The sequence below is a fragment of the Antechinus flavipes genome, chromosome 1, assembly GCF_016432865.1.
Source record: "Antechinus flavipes isolate AdamAnt ecotype Samford, QLD, Australia chromosome 1, AdamAnt_v2, whole genome shotgun sequence".
Lineage (NCBI taxonomy): Eukaryota > Metazoa > Chordata > Mammalia > Dasyuromorphia > Dasyuridae > Antechinus > Antechinus flavipes.
In genome coordinates, this window is record NC_067398.1 from 662,100,313 (window position 1) to 662,120,376 (window position 20,064).

Below are 20,064 nucleotides of genomic sequence, written 5' to 3' on the forward strand. Positions count from 1 at the left end.
AGGCAGATAATTTAGTACTTTGTATTAACATACAAGATATATATATATATATAATACAAGTTACAAGATTGATTCTGTTCAGTGAGGTAGGTCCAATATGTCAGAAGCTCTGGAAAATCTGCAAAAAGGGATTTAAGTTTAGCTTGTGTTAATTTGGAAATAGATTAGAATATGAGACAGAAAGAGCAAGCAGAAATAAAGAGGAAAGCTGAAGTCTATTATCAGAATAAGGAATGGAAGAGGAGCTATATGGAGTGGTAGTGTCATGCCTTCTCCAAAACCAAAATCCTGATGATCCCCAGAGATTTCACAGATGTTCTAGGCTTCAGAAAACCCCCAGAATATTAGGAATTCTTTAACATTAACAAAATGAAACAAAATTGATTTCAAACAAAAAAACTAAAAGATAAACAAGGATCCATAGAGGTTTATGCAAATCAAGGATATCAATTTTAAATATATGTCTTTAATAATCAATCAGTAAAATTAATAAATGAAATATCAGTCTTACCACAAAAATAATTTCAAACTTAGAAACAATAGACAATTTTAACAGCTCATCTATCACAATATGAGAACAAAATTGTCAAATAAAGAAATTTTAGAGTAGAGAGCATTATAAAGACATAGAGAGAACTTAATGGAGGAAACAAAAATACACATTTTTTTCCTAACTTGCCTGGAACTTCTGTAGAAATTAATCACATTCACACAGCTAGGTGGCACAGTGGATAGAGCACCAGCCCTGAAGTCAGGAGTACCTGAATTCAAATTTGGTCTCAGATAACTTAAAAACTTCCTAGTTGTGTAACCCTGGGCAAATCACTTAACCCCAGTTGCCTCAGGAAAAAAAAATCCATTTTGCCCCTTTATGTCTGTCTATTCCATAACTATAATTATGCCCTCAGCCAAACCAAACAAAGCTAGATCCTTAAAAATAGTAATCTCTCATTAAATAATCTACTTTGACATAAAACAGGGAAAGGACAAAAGTAGTGAAATTAATTTAGCAGAGATCTTTGGCCTTTCTCATGACATTTGTATATGCAGAGGGATTCTATATGAATTACCTGGGGTTGATGTGGGTAAAGTGGAATGGGGTTTCATTAGATGAGCAGAAATGATATCTCAAATACTGCTCAGTGTCATTTACTCAATTAGAAGTAGTGCTCATTTTCCTCAGCTCAAGGCAAGTCATTTTTGTCTGCATATCCTAAGTTCTGGTCTAGTATGTTGCAGATAGTACTTGAGTGACAGAAACATGTATATTACTAGAATGTTACAAGTGAAAATTCACAGAAATGTTGGACCAACATTGTGCCATGTCAGCAAATGCCAATATTTAGGGAATAGAAGCAAATCAAAAAGAGACTCAAAGTTTTCTTTTGGGTCAAAAACGGTTGGAAGGTGGGGAGTGAGATTAGGAATGACTTTTTCTTCCAGGGATAGCTCTTAAGTATCATGATTCAATATCAAGATTTTTTCTTAAACATAAATCTGGTTAAATATAGAGAAAAGAATTTTTTAAGTGAGGAGTTCAAGTTATATTTTTTCCCCTCATACACTAATTTAGAGATGGAGCATCCTCAGGGTAAACAAAAACTGGTGAAAAACAAATAAGAGTTGGGGCAGAACAGAGGTCCTCCTGGGACAACCAGAGAAGATCTGAAGAAAGACCACAGGATGGAGGTTTGGCTAGTGTGAAGTGCAAACATCTTCAAGGTAACTCCACTGAAGCAGCAAATAGGAGGTCCCTGGAACTAGCTGGGTTTGGAGGTAGTCTCAGCCTGAAGCACAGGACCTTTCACCTCTTGGACAGTGTGAGGAGTTGTGGGTCTGAGTCCAGGAAGGAATCTCTACTGATCAGCAGAGGTTCCTCTTGCTCATAATGAATGCCAGACCCAGCTATGCTATTAAGATATTGCCCTGGTCAAAAAGAAACCAGCACACATAGGGTGCAGGAGGAATGTTGGTTTTGGGAATTTACAGGAAGAGGGAATTCTCAGTTTTGGGTTCCATGACAGAGGGGAGAACTGAAGGAAACTTGAAACCAGAGGTACTCTCTCCCTTCAGAACTAGAGGTGATTATATTCACAAGTACTTATTAAAAAAAAAAAAGAAAAGAAAACCAAAAAAAAAAGCAGGCAAAAGAGAAAAATCCAACCATAGAAAGTTACTATGGGAATAGAGAAGACCAGGGTTTATCTTGCCCTAGGATGCTATATATTAACAATCAAAAGAACTAGAATTGCATTTGGAAATATTATATCCAGCAAATTAAGTATAATGCTGAATAGAAAAAAAAATGAATTGTAAGATTTTCAGGATTTTGTTGTAAACAAATCTAAGCTTAATAGAAAATTTGACCTATAAGAGCCAACATCAAGGACTAATTTTAGGGGACTCAATAAGGACGAACAATTTATGTTTTATATGTGGAAATGTAAACTATATATCTAAGATTGTCATTAGTAATTGGGTAGTCCAAAAGAAAAATGGAGGTGATATGGTGTAATTGTAAAAAACAAAACCATGTAGAAAAAGATAAAAATGATAATTATACTTATATAAATTAAGTGTGAGAGCAAGAATCAACACAGAGGAATTAGATGGGGAAGAAGATTTGATAGTTCTGAAATCCTACTCAGTTTGAGAATAGATTCAAGAAGGAATAATAATACACATGTATTATTATATTATGTCCTTAGAAAGACATAATACCTTTCAAAATCTGTAAAGAAATGAGAGGAATAGGATAAGGTAGGGCATAAAAAGGATATATGGGAGTGGGATATATAAATATATAGATTAATGGAAAATGAATAAAAAGGGAGGGAAAAGGTGTGAGGAGGGAAAGGATATAGAAATGATTCTTGTGTGGATGGAGATTAAGTAATAGGAAGGCAAACTAGTAGGTAGAAGTAAAGAAGAAAAATTAATAGGTCTAGGAAACAAGAGATTGTGAGTATATATGTATGTATGTATGTATATATATATATTTGTATTGATTGTGTGTGACTGTATATGTGTATATATAAACATAAAAATATCCATACTTAACAGTAACCTGTTTGGGACAAGTGGGGAAAAGAAAGAGGAATAAAAGGAACAAAGTAAAAAAGGAGTAGACAATAGAAAGTAATAAGAAATAAATATCAGGACAGATATCAATATAATTACAAATTAGAAAAAATATTAAAATGATAAATATATGCTAGTTTAAAAAAAAACCCCAACATAATGAATAATCAGCAAGTGTAAATTTAAAATAAAATAAAATTAATTTTTTCTGGTTAGCAAGGATTCTTTTCTTTTTTCCAATCCTTCTGCCCTCCCTCTGGAAAAAGAATAAGAAAGACAAAACTTTTGTAACAAGAAAACATAGTCAAGCAAAATTAATTACTATATTTATCATGTCTAAGGATGTATGACACATTTTTCATTTTTTCTGTCAGGAAGTGGGTAGAATTTGTTTTCTATAATCACAAGTGATCATTGCTGTGATCCAAGTCCTTAAATCTTTCAAAATTGTTCATTTTTACAATGTTGGTTTTACAGTATAAATAGTTCTCTTGATTCTGTATCACTTCACACAAATCTTTCAGGGAGAGCTCAAAATTCCCCACTTTTATGGTGCTTCTATCTATTTCTACCTGTAATCCATTTAACATTTCTTTTTAAAATTTAGATGCTATTTTACTTGGTGCATATGAGTTTAGTACTGAGATTGCTTCATTCTCTATGGTACCTTTTATCATAATGTAGTTTACATGTTTATCTCTTTTAATTGAATCTATTTTAGCTTTGACTTTGTCTGATATCATGATTGCTACTCCCAACTTTTTTCTACATTGGCTGAGGCATAATACATCCTACTCTAGCCCTTTATTTTAACTCCGTGTGTATCGCTCATTTTAAAATGTGTTTCTCGAAAGCAGAATATTGTAGGATTCTAATTTTTAATCCATTCTGCTATAGATTTTTGGTTTATGGGTTAATCCATCCCATTCATATTCAAAGTTATGATTATGTTTTGCTCCATCCTATCTTTCTTCACTATTGTCTTTACCAGCCTTTCTTTTCACCCTATTCCATATCTAGTTTATTTCTAATCACTACTTCCCTATTCCACACCCTTTTGAAGAATTTCTTCCTTATCCTCTCCCATTACCTTTTTTCCCTTTGTTCTACCCATTCCTCTAAGAATTCCTCTTTTTTCTTCTTCTCTCACTCTCCTAAATCTTAATTTACACATTCTTCTATACTCCCACTTTATCCTGTTCCCTCACTGTCTTATTTCTTTACAAATTTAGAAGACTTTTTTATAACTATAACTACACACACACACACACACACACACACACACACACACACATATACATATACATATATATTTCCTTCTTTAACCCAGATCTGATAAGAATAGGGTTCCAGCACTACCCACTCTGCACTTTGCCACCATTCCTCTGAATCAGTTTTTCCTTTCGTACCTCATTTGTGTGAGATAATTTCTCTTTTTATCTTTTCCTACAGTTTTGCTTTTTAGAAACACAAAACATATTCAACTCTTCCCCAATCTTTCTTTCAAACTACCCAATTACAAATGACAATCTTAAGCATATGGTTTACATTTCTAGGTATGAAAAGTTTAAAATTTGTCTTGATTGAATCCCTTGAAATTAGTCTTTGATGTTTACTTTATATTTTTTCTGGATCTTGTATGTCAAATTTTCTATTAAATTTTGATCTTTTTTTTTTTCAATAAAGTCCTAAAAGTATGTCAATTCACTGTATATCCTTTTTTTTTCCCCATTCAGGATTACACTCAACTTTTCTGGGTAAGTTATTTTTGGCTATAATCCAGTTCTTTCGCTCGTCCACATATAGTATTTCAAGACCTGTGATCTTTTAGTATAGCAGCTGCCAGGATTTGTGCAATTCTAATTGTGGTTCTGTAGTATTTGAATTTTTTTCCTTATTTTTTTTTTATTCTTATATATTTCTTCTCATTTTTTCCTTAACCTGGGGATTTTGAAATGTGGCTATGAAATTCCTGTAGGTTTTCATTCTGAGATTTCTTTCAGGGGCAATTGGTGAGTTTTTTTCTATTTCTACTTTCCCTTTTTTCTTTCTTTCTTTCTTCTTTTTTTTTTTTTTTCTAATGGTAGCTTTCAGGTAGCCCAATAATTCTTGTTTTCTTTTCTTGAAGTTGACACACCTGTCAGATTGGCTAGAATGACAGGGTAAAATAATGTGCAATGTTGGTGGGGATGTAGAAAAACTGGGATACTGATACATTATTGGTGTGCATACATCCAGCCATTGTGGAGAGCAATTTGGAACTATGCTCAAAAAGCTATCAAACTATGCATACCCTTTGATCCAGCAATGTTACTATTGGGCTTATGTCCCAAAGAGATTTTAAAGAAGGGAAAGAGACCTGTATGTGCAAGAATGTTTGCGACAGCCCTCTTTGTAGTGGCCAGAAACTGGAAACTGAATGGATATCCATCAATTGGAGAATGGCTGAATAAATTGTGGTATATGAATATTGTGGAATATTATTGTTCTGTAAGAAATGACCAACAGGATGATTTCAGAAAGGCCTGGAGAGACTTACATGAACTGATGTTGCGTGAAATGATGTTGCGTGAAATGATGTTGCGTGGATCAGATCATTACATACTTCAACAACAATACTATATGATGATCAATTCTGATGGACGTGGCCATCTTCAGCAATGAGGTGAACCAAATCAGTTCCAATAGAGCAGTAATGAACTGAACCAGCTACACCTAGCAAAAAAACTCTGGGAGATGAGTATGAACCACTACATAGAATTCCCAATCCCTCTATTTTTGTCTGCCTGCATTTTTGATTTCCTTCACAGGCTAATTGTACACTATTTCAAAGTCTGATTCTTTTTGTACAGCAAAATAACTGTTTGGACATGTATACTTATATTGTATTTAATTTATACTTTAACATATTTAACATGTATTGGTCAACCTGCCATCTGAGGGAGGTGGGAGGGGGGGGAGGATGGGAAAAATTGGAATAAAAGGTTTGGCAATTGTCAATGCTGTATAATTACCCATGCATATAACTTGTAAATAAAAAGCTATAATAAAAAAAAATTTGAGATTCAAATTCTCTCCCTCTCTCCCTTCCCTACCACCTGAGAAGGCAAGCAATATATTAATTATACATCTGAAATACCACATAGTTTTAAAAGTAAGAAAAATAAAGTGAAAAAATTATATTTCAATTTGCACTGAGTTTACGGGTTCTCCCTCTAAAGGTGGGTAGCATTTTTTTTTTTTTTCATTATGAGGCCTTTGGAATTGTTTTGGATTATTACATTTGATCTGAGTAACCAAGTCTTCCACTGTTGACCATAATTACATCATTGTTACTACTAAATAAAATGAACTTTTTGTCCTCACTTCATTTTACATCTTTTCACCTAGGTATTACTATGCTGTTTATTAAAGCATCCTGTCATCATTTCCTAGTATTTCATGACAATCATATGCCATAACTTGTTTAATTATTTCCAGCTGAAGATCAGTCTCTTGATTTCTAATTCTGTCACCGTAAAAAGAACTGCTATAATATTTTTGTACATGTAGGTTTTCTTCCTTTTTCTTTGATCTCTTTGGGATACAGACCTAGTAGGTAATACTAGGTCAAAGAGAGTTCCCAATTTTTATAATACTTTGAGCCTAATTACAATTGTTCTCCAGAATGATTGGACTAATTTACTAATCCACTAAGAGTTCATTAGTGTGCCTATTTTTCCCTCATCCCATCTAGCATTTGTTATCTTTGATAGATATGAGTAATTTTAATGTGCCTTTCTCTAATCAGTAATGATTGAAAACAGTTTTTTTTTTCATATGACTATAGACAGCTTTGATTTCTTCTTCTGAAAACTGCCTGTTTATATCTTTTGATCATTAATCAGTTGAGAAATGGCTCTTATTTTTTATGTTTGATTCATTTTAAATAATATATATTTGAAAACAAGATCTTTATCAGAGAAACTTGCTGTAAAAATCACAATATTACTTTATTGTCTATGGCATCTTTTAGCAAAATGTAGTTTCCTTGATTAACCTACTTCTAATTAAGTCTATTTTTACTTTTGCTTTGTCTGAGATGCTTGCTACCCTAATTTTTTTTTTTTTTTTTTTTTAGTTCAGCTGAAACAGATTAGATTCTCTATTTTACCATAGTGTATGTCTTTCTGTTTCAATTGTCTCTTGTAAACAACATATTGTTGAACTCTGGTTCATATTCCCTTATTCTCTTTTATTCTATGGGTGAGTTCAACCCATTCATATTCATAGTTATGATTAGTAACTGTGTGTTCCCCTCCATCTCATTTTCTTCTGTTTCTTCTTCTCATTCTCTTTTTGTCCTGTCCCTCTTCAAAAGTTTATTTTGCTTTTAACCACTGCCTTCCTTAACCTAACTATTGTCCCTTTAATCATCCCCACTTCTTTCTCTTATCTCCTTTCTCTCCCATTTCCTTATTGGGTATGTTACATTTCTATCTATTCCTGAGTGTGTGTATATATTTCCTCTATGATCCAGTTCCAATGAGAACAAGGTTCAAGCATTGCCTGCCACTCCCCTATTTTCTCCTTCTCTATAAAATTTCTTCCTTGCACACCTTTTTTATGTGAGAAATTTTCCCCATTCTATTTCTCCCTTCCTCCTTTCCTCAGTGCATCCATCCTTTTTTCTTGCCTCTTTTTAAAAAGATCTTTTCAACATAATTGATTCATATCCATGTTCTCTGTGTATGTAAACTCCTTTTAATTGCCCTAGTAATGATAATGTTTTTACAAAATTACAGGTATCATCTTTTCATATAGAAATTTAGATAATTTAATTTTATGGATATTTTTATAATTACTCTTTCAAGTTTACCTTTTTATATTTCTTGAGTTTTCTGTTTGAATGTCAAATTTTTAATTTGGTTCTGATATTTTCATAAGGGACCTTTAAAAATATTTGATCAAATTTCCATTTCTCCTTTTGAAAGATTTAACTCATTTTTACTGGGTCATTATCCTAGCCTCTCTGCCTTCTGGAACATCATATACCAAGTCTTCACTCCTTTAATGTGAAGGCTGCTAAATCTTGTGTAAGCCTCAGTGTGGCTCTCAGATATTTTAATTGTTTCTGGATGCTTAAAGTATTTTCTTTTTGACCTGGGAGCTCTGGAATTTGACTATAATATTCCCAGGAATTTTCATTTTGGGATGTCTTTCAGAAAGTGATTAGTTTGTGCATACCCTTTGACCCAGCAGTGTTTCTCCTGGGCTTATATCTTAAAGGAGGGAAAGGGACCCACAAGTACAAAAATGTTTGTGGCATTTTTGTAGTGGCAAGAAACTAGAAACTGAATGGATGCCCATCAATTGGAGAATGGCTGAATAAGTTATGGTATAGAAATGTTATGGAATATTATTGTTCTGTAAAAATGACCGAAGAAGTCTGGAGAGACTTAAATGAACTGATGCTAAGTGAAATGAGAAGAACCTGATCAATATACATGGCAACAACAATATTATATGTCTATCAATCCTGATGGATGTGGCTCTCTTCAACGATGAGATGATTCAAAACAATTCCACTTGTTCGGTGATGAAGAGAGCTATCTACATCTCAGTTTGGGGAACTGAGTGTGACATTGAGTGTGAATACAACATAGCTTTCTCACTCTTTCTATTGTTATTTTCTTGTATTTTGTTTTCTTTCTCATTTTTTTTCTTTTTTGACCTGATTTTTCTTGTTCAGTAACATAACTGTGTGTGTGTATATATATATATATATATATATACACACACACACATATTTTGGAATTAACATATATTTTAACATATTTAACCTATATTGGACTACCTGCCATCTAGGGGAGGTGGGAAGAAGGGTATAATTTGGAACAGTAGGTTTTGGGTCAATGTTGACCATGCATATGTTTTGTAAATAAAAAGTTTTAATAAAAAAAAAAAGGAAAGAAAGTGATCAGTTTTTCAATTTCTATTGTACCATCTAAATTTAAGATATTGGGTCAATTTTTCTGGATTATTTCTTGAAATATGATGTGGCTTGATTGCGGCTTTCAGGTAGTCCAATAATTCTTAAAATTTCCCTCCTTAACCCATTTTCCAGGTTATTTGTTTTTTACAATGAAATATTTCATATCTTCTTTTTTTTTTTCATTCTTTTACTTTGTTTTGTTGTTTGTTAATGACTCATGGAATCATTAGCTTCCATTTGTCCAATTCTGTTTTTTAAAATGTTAATTTCTTCAGTATTTGTGTGTGTGTGTGTGTGTGTGTGTGTGTGTGCCTCTTTTACCAAGCTGCTAATTCTCTTTTCATAATTTTCTTACATCACTCTCATTTCTTTCCCTAATATTTCTTCTAGCACTCTTATCTTTTTATTTGACTCTTCTAGGAATTCTTGCTGGGGTTAGGTCCAATTAACATTTTTCTTTGAGGTTTTTTGGTAAATTGTTTCCAAATTGTTGTTTTCTTATGAATAAATATCTTGAACTTCCCTGCTAGCAGAGTAGCTTTTAATGGTTAAAATCTTTGTTGTTTTTTCATTTTCCATACTATTTATTGACCTTTAACTTTATGTTAAAATTAGGCCTACTCACTTGTGGGCAGGGAAGCACTATCCTAAGCTCTATTGTCTTTTCATAGTTAATTTTATGGGTTTGCATGTTTATAGTGCTTCCAAGGTTGTGTAATTTTGGAAGGGGTATGGTTACTGATCTTCTGGTCTGCACTCTGATTTTTAACCAAGCAGAACTCCTAGTACTTTGCAGTACTTTCTTTGTCTTGGGACTGTGACTAGGGAATCTGCTCCCTTGTGACTGACATTCATTGTTTTTCTCTGTCCTGGAACTGTGACCCAGAACCATGTATGGATGATAGAGATGTCAATCAGAGAAGCTTTACCCAGTGCTAGTCTCTGTAATCTTTTTCTGGCCAGTTGTCTGACTCCCTTATTATCTCTGAGTTGAGAGCTCCCAAAGTTGCTACTGCTAAAATAACCACTGTTGCTGCTGCTGTGCATGTAAGCTCTGGACTGTTTTCACCAGAACTGGTCATAGTATAATCTTGCTGTTGCTGTGTACAATGTTTTCTTGGTTCTACTCACTTCACTCAGCATCAGTTCATGTAAGTCTTTCCAGGACTCTCTGAAATCATCCTGCTGATCGTTTCTTATAGAGCAATAATATTCCATAGCATTCATAAACCATAACTTATGCAGCATTTCCCAACTAATAGGCATCCACTCAATTTCCAATTCCTTGCCATTACAGAAAGGGTTGCTACAAACATTTTTTGCACTTGTAGATCCTTTTCCCTTTTTTATGATCTCTTTGGGATACAGGTCCAGTCAAGACACTGCTGGATCAAAGGGTATGCACAGTTTGATAGCCCTTTGGGCTATTCCTTTTGGGTATAGGTCCACATTGCTCTCCAGATCAGTTCACAACTCTACCAACAATGTATTAGTGTCCTAGTTTTCCCACATCTTCTCCAATATTTATCATTATATTTTCTTGTCATCTTAGCCAATCTGAGAGGTATGTTGTAGTACCTCAGAGTTGTCTTTATTTGCATTTCTTTGATCAATAGTGATTTAGAGTGTTTTTTATATGACTAGAAATGGTTTTAATTTCTTCATCTGAAAATTGCCTGTTTATGTCCTTTGAACATTTATCAATTGGAGAATGGATTTTTTTTTTTTTTTTGTCTGAAGCAATTGGGATTAAACGACTTGCCCAAGGTCACACAGTTAGGAAGTGTTAAGTGTCTGAGGCCAGATTTGAACTCAGGTCCTCCTGACTTCAGGGTTGGTACTCCATCAACTGTGCCACCTAGCTGCCCTGAATGGCTTGTATTCTTATAAATTTGAGTCTATATATTCTATTTCCTCTTCTCTATATATTTTAGAAATGAGGCCTTTATCAGGACCCTTGGATGTAAGATTTTTTTCCCAATTTTCTGTTTCCCTTCTAATCTTGTCTTCAAAAACTTTTTAATTTAATATAATCAAAATTATCCATTTTGCATTTCATAATGTACTCAAGTTCTTCTTTTCCTTCTTTTTCCACTGATCTGAGAGATAGACTATCCTTTGTTTTCCTAATTTGCTTATAGTATCACTCTTTATTTCTAAATCATGAGCCCATTTCTACCTTAACTTGGTATAAGGTGTTAAGTGTTGATCAAGGCCTAGTTCCTGTCATACTATTTTGCAATTTTTGTCAAATAATAAGTTCTTATCCCAGAAGCTGGAGTCTTTGGGTTTATCAAAACAGATTATTATAGTCATTGACTGATGTGTCTTGTAATCTTTACCTATTGTGAGAAGGATCAGTTTTGAGACAAACGGGGTAAAGGAGAAAAAAATTACATAAGTGTAATTCGCCTAAATTACACAAAATGAGGAGGAAGTTAGAAGAGAAAGCTTAAAGTGAAAATTTCAACTGATAAAATTGTTTGCCTGTCTTCAGCAAATTAGATGTGGTGCAACTAACATATTTGTTGATATCCTCAAACCCAGAAACATCTCTAGATTCCTAGGGGAAATTAAGTGTTGTCTTTTCATGTGCTTCCTTAATAGCTTGAACCAAAGAATCAAGACAAAGTCCACATAGCCAAATTATGATTGACCACTGAAATGCCAAACAAAAATCCAACCAATTCCCAAATAAATCAACAAACAAAACTGAAATGACTCCTTCATCACAGATGTTATACAATCCTAAAATTCCAGGAATCCACCTTGCTTTGCATCCTATCCTGATTGGGGACTCCACTCTGGTTCAACCTGAAAAGTTGGTCCTCACATGAACCAGCCATCTCATAACCTTTCAGATTCAGCCTCCTACAAACTCTCATTGGTTTCTGGGCAAGTAGTACCTTCTTACTTCTTTCCAACTTTTTACTTACAAATCACTGTCTAAGCCCTAGAACGATGCCATCCTGATGGTGATTCATTGATTCCAGTCCCAACCTGAAGCCTTTATATCATGATAATATTGGCCATCCTCCAGCCTACCCCACTTCATTACCAGCTGCCTGATCCCTAAGGCAATAATAACCTGTCTGAAATTTATTCCTCAATAATTAGCATACATCTACCCTATTTTAGCCTCCCTATTCTGATGATTCTATACCCTTGCCTATTGTTGTACAAATCTGATACCCTAATACCTACTGTATATATTCTTGTTCCCATCATCTTTACCAAATCTCCCTAAAACCTCAGTCAAAATCTATCTACCAATAACTGGGACACTGTTACATTCTTGGTGGAACTGTGAATGGGTCCAACCATCCTGGAGAGCAATTTAGAACTATGCTCAAAAAGTTATCAAACTGTGCATACCCTTCGATCCAGCAGTGTTTCTACTGGGCTTATATCTCAAAGAAATCTTTAAGCAGGGAAAGGGACCCACATGTGCAAAAATGTTTGTGGCAGTCCTTTTTGTAGTGGCTAGAAACTGGAAACTGAGAAATGCTCATTAATTGGAGAATGGCTAAACAAATTATGGTATATGAATGTTATGGAATATTATTGTTCTGTAATAAACAACCAGCAAGATGATTTCAGAGACATGTGGAGAAACTTACATGAACTGATGTTAAGTGAAATGAGAAGAACCAGGAGATCATTATACACTTCAACAACAAGACGATATGATGATCAATTCTGATGGACATGGCTCTCTTCAACAATGAGATAATTCAAAACAATTCCACTTGTTCAGTGATGAAGAAAACCATCTACACCTAGAAAGAGACCTGTGGTAATTGAGTGTGGACCATAACATAACATTCTTACTCTCTCTGTTGTTGTTTGCTTGCATTTTGTTTTCTTTCTCAGTTTTTTTTTCCTTATTTCTTGATCTGATTTTTTTGTGCAGCAAGATAACTGTATAAATATGTATACATATATTGGATTTAATATATATTTTGACATATTTAACATGTATTGGACTACCTGCCATCTAGGGGAGGGGGGTGAGGGAAAGGAGGGGAAATTTTTGAACAGAAGGTTTTGCAAGAGTCAGTGTTGAAAAATTACCCGTGCATATGTTTTGTAAGTAAAAAGCTTTAATAAAAAACAAAACAAAACAAAATCTACCTATCTTTCTTTCATTGTATTCTTTGTATTGCCTGCTCAGTAAGGACTAAGTTTTGCCTCTTTTGGTATCCTCAAGTATTCTAAATTACTTTATTATCTTTTATCATAATCTTTTGTCATCCTTTCCTTTCCTCTGCCTCATAACCCAAAATCCTGTTCTTCATCCCCAATATGACTTCTGATCCCTCAGTTCTCTCACCCCCTCTTCAGCCATCACCTCTACACAGGCTATAATCCTCCTTTCCCAACCTAGTTGTGCTCTACACTGTCTTCTCTCAAGTCCCTTTTCTTCTCATTTTATCACCATTTTTGCCCTGCCAAACCTCAGCCTTGGATTATTCCTACCACCTTCAGCCTTTTCACACGCTGCTGCTATCACACAATCATTCTGGGTCTACTACAAATTTATGTTACATAATCTCAGTTGGACTCTTATGTCTGCAAATCAGTTTTTCATTTCTCCATGATCACTATCTCATTCACCACAGCACTCCCCTCCCCCATATTTCTTATGGTTCTTCTCCCCCACCCCAATCCTCTCAGCTGGAAATTTTGTTTCTCTGTCTTTATCCCTTTCTTTCTTTCACTTCTAATCAATCAGTTAACATTTATTAAACTCCTTTTTCTCTGATTCCTGCTAATTCTGTTAGAAGGTACTTCTACTCTTTGTGCTGAGGCAAGACAATGATTCTACTGGAGTCTGGGCTTTTTTGCCTCATGCTGTGACAATATTGTCAAAGGTCTGAGCACTATTGCACTGCCACTACTGGAACTTGCTTCTACTCTCCATAATAGATCTCATTCTGCTCCATCATGCAGAGAATTGCTGGGGGTCTAGATTGTCTGTGTTAGCAGGAGTGCTGGGGGCAGTGCTACTGCTGAGCAAAGTGCTGCAGACCAGAATTTCAGTATCCTAATTGGTCTACTATAATGGCAGGAAAAAAACAAGAAGATAACATACCAATAACTACCTCAAAGAAAAATTTTAATTTGTCCCAAGCCCAACAAAAATCCCTGGAAGATTTAAAGAGATAAGAATGCTAGAGGAAAAATTGGAAAGAGAAATGAGAGTGGTGCAAGGAAACAGGACCCAATATCTCAAGATGAGGCAGTGAGCCGAGACATGGGCTCACCATGAACTAACACCAAGCAGTGAGCTGACATGTGGGCCCAAGTAGCAATAGCAGCTCTTTGTCCAGAGTTAATATTACAATAGGCTATATAGAGGCAGATCCATTTTAGTTAGTTACTTAATGTAATCTAGAATTGATTACCATTCCCACTGAATATCCCATTATTGACAATTCAACACTCAATAATTATTATATAATTCCCCTCTCCCCCCCATTAAGGCAGGCTTGGAGGACCAAGAAGTAGCATGGTTGGGAGCTGGCTTGCCTTCTGGAAACAAGGAAAAAATGAGAATCTACCAAGCCCCTACAGAAAAGGAGTAATCCTTCAAAGGACTTTCATGGAGCGCAATGATTTGGTATCTCCAACACACCCCTATACCCCATAGGGATCCTAGGAAGGAGAAAGTCCAGGTTGGTGGGCCAAAAACACTGAGTAAGTAATGATAGTACAGTGTAATTCTTTCTGACCCAAGACAAGATTTTTATTTCTATAGGAAAATCATCATTTTTGCTATAGTCCTAATATTCCTGATGCTATTCTTGTTTATATTTACCTTTAAACATTGAGATGTCCACTGTGAACTGCAAAGATTTGGCATTGTTCATCCCATGGATCAATCATTCCAGGATATTTTCATATTTAGTCACTCCTTCAAGGAGTTGTTACATTGTTTGTTGGTGGAAAGTCCTCTGGAAAACCTTAAGGAACTTAATGCAAAGGATTATGATATATCCAAATACTCTTCCCCATAAAAATTAGGTTAATTTTTTCCTTGAAAAAATATTGAAATCGCCCTCAAGACTTGATTGGCTCAAGGTACAAGAGGCTTAGACCATGAACATCCCCTCCTAGTCACTTGAGGACCAAAAAGTTATAAGGAATACCAGGTGCTAATGGACAAAGGAATTTTGCTTATTTGTGTCAGGTTGGAAAATCCTGAATGCATAACTTTGTTGAATATTCTTCCCCTGTTGTAATTAAGTAAATCTCTTTTAAAAAACCACATAAACCCATAGCTGAATGAACATAATTGTCTCATTAGGGTCCATTATTGCATATAAACTACTAGGGCACTGTCAGGCCAGCCCAACCCATAATTGGTGTTCTACAAAGGAATCCCAGGATTCAAAATATAGGTTGACTGGGAGAAAGGGGGATGGCCAATTCTGAAATTTGTTTTGTATTGCTTGGTTCTATATGTTTGTAATGAGTTTTGGGTTTTTTGCATTCTGAATTGGAGGAAGGCAGATAAGAGTGAAAAACAGAAGGTAGACCTGAAAATAAAACAAAATTTAATTAATGAAAAAAAATACCAGACATAGATGAATTCGCAAGTGAATTCTACCAAATTTCAAATAATAATTAACTCCTACACTACATAGACAGTTGAAAAACATGAGAAAGAGGGTAGGCTATCAAATTCCTTTTTAAAAAATATGGTTTTGCTGGGACACTAATGCATTGTTGGTGGAGTTGTGAACGAATCCAACCATTCTGGAGAGCAATCTGGAATTATGCCCAAAAAATTATCAAATTGTGCATACCCTTTGATCCAGCAGTGTTTCTATTGGGCTTATATCCCAAAGAAATACTAAAGAAGGGAAAGGGACCTGTATGTGCCAAAATGTTTGTAGCAGCCCTGTTTGTAGTGGCTAGAAACTGGAAAATGAATGGATGCCCATCAATTGGAGAATGGCTGGGTAAATTGTGGTATATGAATGTTATGGAATATTATTGTTCTGTAAGAAATGACCAGCAGGATGAATACAGAGAGGCCTGGCGAGACTTACATGAACTGATGCTAAGTGAAATGAGCAGAACCAGGAGATCATTATACACTTCAACAACGATATTGTATGAGGACATATTTTGATGGAAGTGGATTTCTTTGACAAAGAGACCTGAGTTTCAATTGATAAATGACCGACAAAAGCAGCTACACCCAAAGAAAGAACACTGGGAAACGACTGTAAACTATCTGCATTTTTGTTTTTCTTCCCGGATTATTTATACCTTCTGAATCCAATTCTCCCTATGCAACAAGAGAACTGTTCGGTTCTGCAAACATATATTGTATCTAGGATATACTGCAACATATCCAACATATAAAGGACTGCTTGCCATCTAGGGGAGGGGGTGGAGGGAGGGAGGGGAAAAAAAATCGGAACAGAAACGAGTGTCAATTTAATGTAATTATTAAATAAAAAATTAAAAAAAAACAATTAATCAATCAAAAAAAATAAATAAATAAAATAAAAAAATAAAAAATATGGTTTTGATATCTGAATCAAAGAAAGACAAAGCTGAGAAAGAAAAGTATAGTACATCAATGCTATTAATTAGTATTGATATAAATATTTTGATGAAATATTTGCAGTAGAATAAAGTAGTAGGCTTAAAAATAATTTAGCATGACCAAGGAGGATTTCTAACTGAAAGACAATATCAGAAAAAATTCAATGTAATTATATTAATGAGAAAAATTATAAGAACTTAAGCATATATTTAGATATAGAGAAAATATTTTATAAAATATCACATTTATTTATATTTTTAAAAAATTAACATAGGACCAAAAAGATATTTTATCACAAATATATAAAAATATATGTTCAAAACCATGAGTTTAAAATATTACATATAATTATAAAAAATCACATATAAACACTAGAAGCATTCCCATGAAAAAAGCTGCAAAATAGAATTGCTCATTTTTACTATTCCCACTCAATGTATTTTTCAAAATATGAGCAATAGCAATGATGCAAGCAAAAGAATTTAAAGACATAAGCTTTGCCAGTGAATGAATTAAAATAAGTATTTATAGATAAATAGGTTATGTACCTAGAAAATTCAAGACTGTCACAACAACAATAAATAATGACAATTTAAAATTGACTTTTGTTATTAAGTCATTTTTCAGTTGTGTCTGACTGTGACTCCATTTGGGATTTTCTTGGCAGAGATACTAGAGTGATTTACCATTTTCTGCTATAGTCCATTTTACAGATGAAGAAACTGAGGCTAAATGACTTGTCTAGGGTCACACAGTTAGTGTCTGAGGTCAAATTTGAACTCAGCTCTCCTGACTTCAGGTCCAGTGCTCTATTCATTACACCACTTAGTTGCCCATAAATGACTTTTGGGAACTAATAATAGCTAGTAGCTAAGATTTATATAGCACTTATATGTGTCAAGGAATGTTCTAAGTACTTTATAATTATTATCTCATTTGATTTTTACAACAACCCTTTGAAGTAGGTGCCATTATTCTTCCCATTTTACAGATAAGAAAATTGGAGCATATAGAAATGAAGTTATTTGCTCCTGGAGTCATAGCTAATAGTTGTCTGAGGCTAGATTTTAATTCAGAACTTCTTAATTTCAGGCCTGGTGATTTATTGACTGTGCCACTTAGTTACCAAATATAAGCAGATACAAATAGCAGAAAATTACACAGATACAATGTCTCTATTCCTCCCCCCACACTACCACCTGCATTTCTGTAGATCTCTAATGATAATAAATAAAAATAGACAGAAAAATACTCTTTACAGTAATGACAAATTCCATCAAATACCTGGATGTGAACTTATCAAGACACTCAAAATACCATGCAAAGACAACTTTGAAATGATAGTGAAAAGTCAGGGAAGAGCTAAACAGCAATAACTGCAACAATAATAATGACTCACATTTGTAAACAAATACTTTAAGATTAGTGAAGTGCTTCCCATTTGATGTCATTTGATCCTTATGATATCCCTTTCTCAGAAAAGGTTGAGTAAATACATTTAAAATGTTTTCTCAGATAAGTTTACAGATTTAACATAAAGTCAATTAAAATATTAATATTCTTTTTCATAGAATTAAATAATATCATAACAAAATACCATATAAAAAGTACACAAGCAGGAATATCAAGAATTAGAAAAAAAGAGGAAACTAAGAAAAGGTAACTTAGCTCTGCCATTTTTGATGTGTAATTAATAATTATACTTAATCAAATGTAATTAATAATTTAAAACTGATTTGGCACTAAGAAACAAACAAACAAAGAAGAGCCCAAACCAAAATATATCAATGTAACAGAATAGAGAACCCAGAAATAGAGCCCAAACTATATGAAAAGTTAGTTTTTGTAAGTTAAATATCAAAAACATGGGGGAATAGAATCAGTTTTTGATGAATAGGAAAGATTGGATGATCTATAGTAAAAACTGGGTTTGGGCCCATACCTTATAATATTCTATCACCAAAAAAACTCAAATTGGGTCAGATCTAAATATTTTTAAATCATTTGTTTAATTAGAAGAAAGAAGAATAATATATTTGATTCAACTACAGTGAGGAAGCTTTTTTTTTAATTAGCAAAGTAATTGAAAGAAATTATGAGAGACAAAACGGACTGATTTAAGGCTTAGAATTAGACTGGTTTCCCTTCTTCCTCTTAAAAATATAGTCTATACTGTTTCACTTGGTTATACCATCAGTTCCCATGGATTCAGTTATCATCTCAGCAGATGATTCCTTTTTCTTATTGAATTTATTTTATTTCTAATCGTATTTATTTCCAATTACATATAAAGACAATTTTTAACATTCATTTAAAGTTCTTTTTGACTTTCCAAATATTCTTCTTCCTTCCATCACCTCCCCCTTCCTTAGACAGCAAGCAATTTTATATAGGTTACATATGTGCAATCATGTAAAACATATTTCCATTTTAGTCATGTTGTAAAAGAAGAAACAGACCAAAAGGGAAAAAAAAATATGGAAAAAAATAAAGTGAAAAATAGTATTCAGCAGATGATTCTTATATTTGTCCATCTCTACTCTCTCTCCTTACACAGTCTTGCATCTTCAAATGCCTATTTGACATCTTAAACTAGATTTTCCATAAAAATATCAAACTTAACATCTGCAAAATTGAACTTTGTTCTCCCCCTCACCCCATGCCCTGCCCTCTAACCAATTTCCTATTATTGTTGAGAGTACCACCATCCTCCTAAACTGTCCCACCTGGATTTACTATCTAAATGTCTTTTTGACTCCCCATACCCAATCAATGGTCAAGTTATATTGATTCTATCCTCCTAACATCTCTGGTTTATTTCCCTTTCTTTTGGCATATCACTACCCTGGAAAAGTCCTTTATCATCTCATGTCTGGGGTAATATAATAATAATAGTCTATTGGTTGCTTTCTGCCATAGGATTCTCTCCAATCCAGTCCATCCTCCATTCAACTGTAATATTGATCTTCCTAGAAGAGTCTGATCTGACAATGTTACCTATCCTCATCTTTCTAAACTCTTCCCATTCATTCAATCGACTCTAGTTACTCCCCCTCATCTCCAGGATCAAATACAAAATCCTCTCTTCAGTTTTTTATAAACCTTCATAACCAGATCCCTTCCTACACTTTTAATCTTCATATATTTACTCTCCTAGTTCAGCTAGACTTGCAATAGCTTCCTCTCTCTTTCTACCCTTCCCCCTGAATTCATCCTTCACATAACTGCCAAAATAATCTTTCTCATGCATAAATCTATGCCATTTCCTATCCCCAAATATTTGGGAGGTTTCCTTTCAACTATAAGTTAAAATGTGTTGTTGAAAGTTCTATAAAATTTGACTTCAACCTATTTTTTCAACTTGATTTCATATTTTGGATGTTACTGAACAGCATCATTTCCTAGACATCATGTTCATACTATAATGCTATACATCACCACAGAC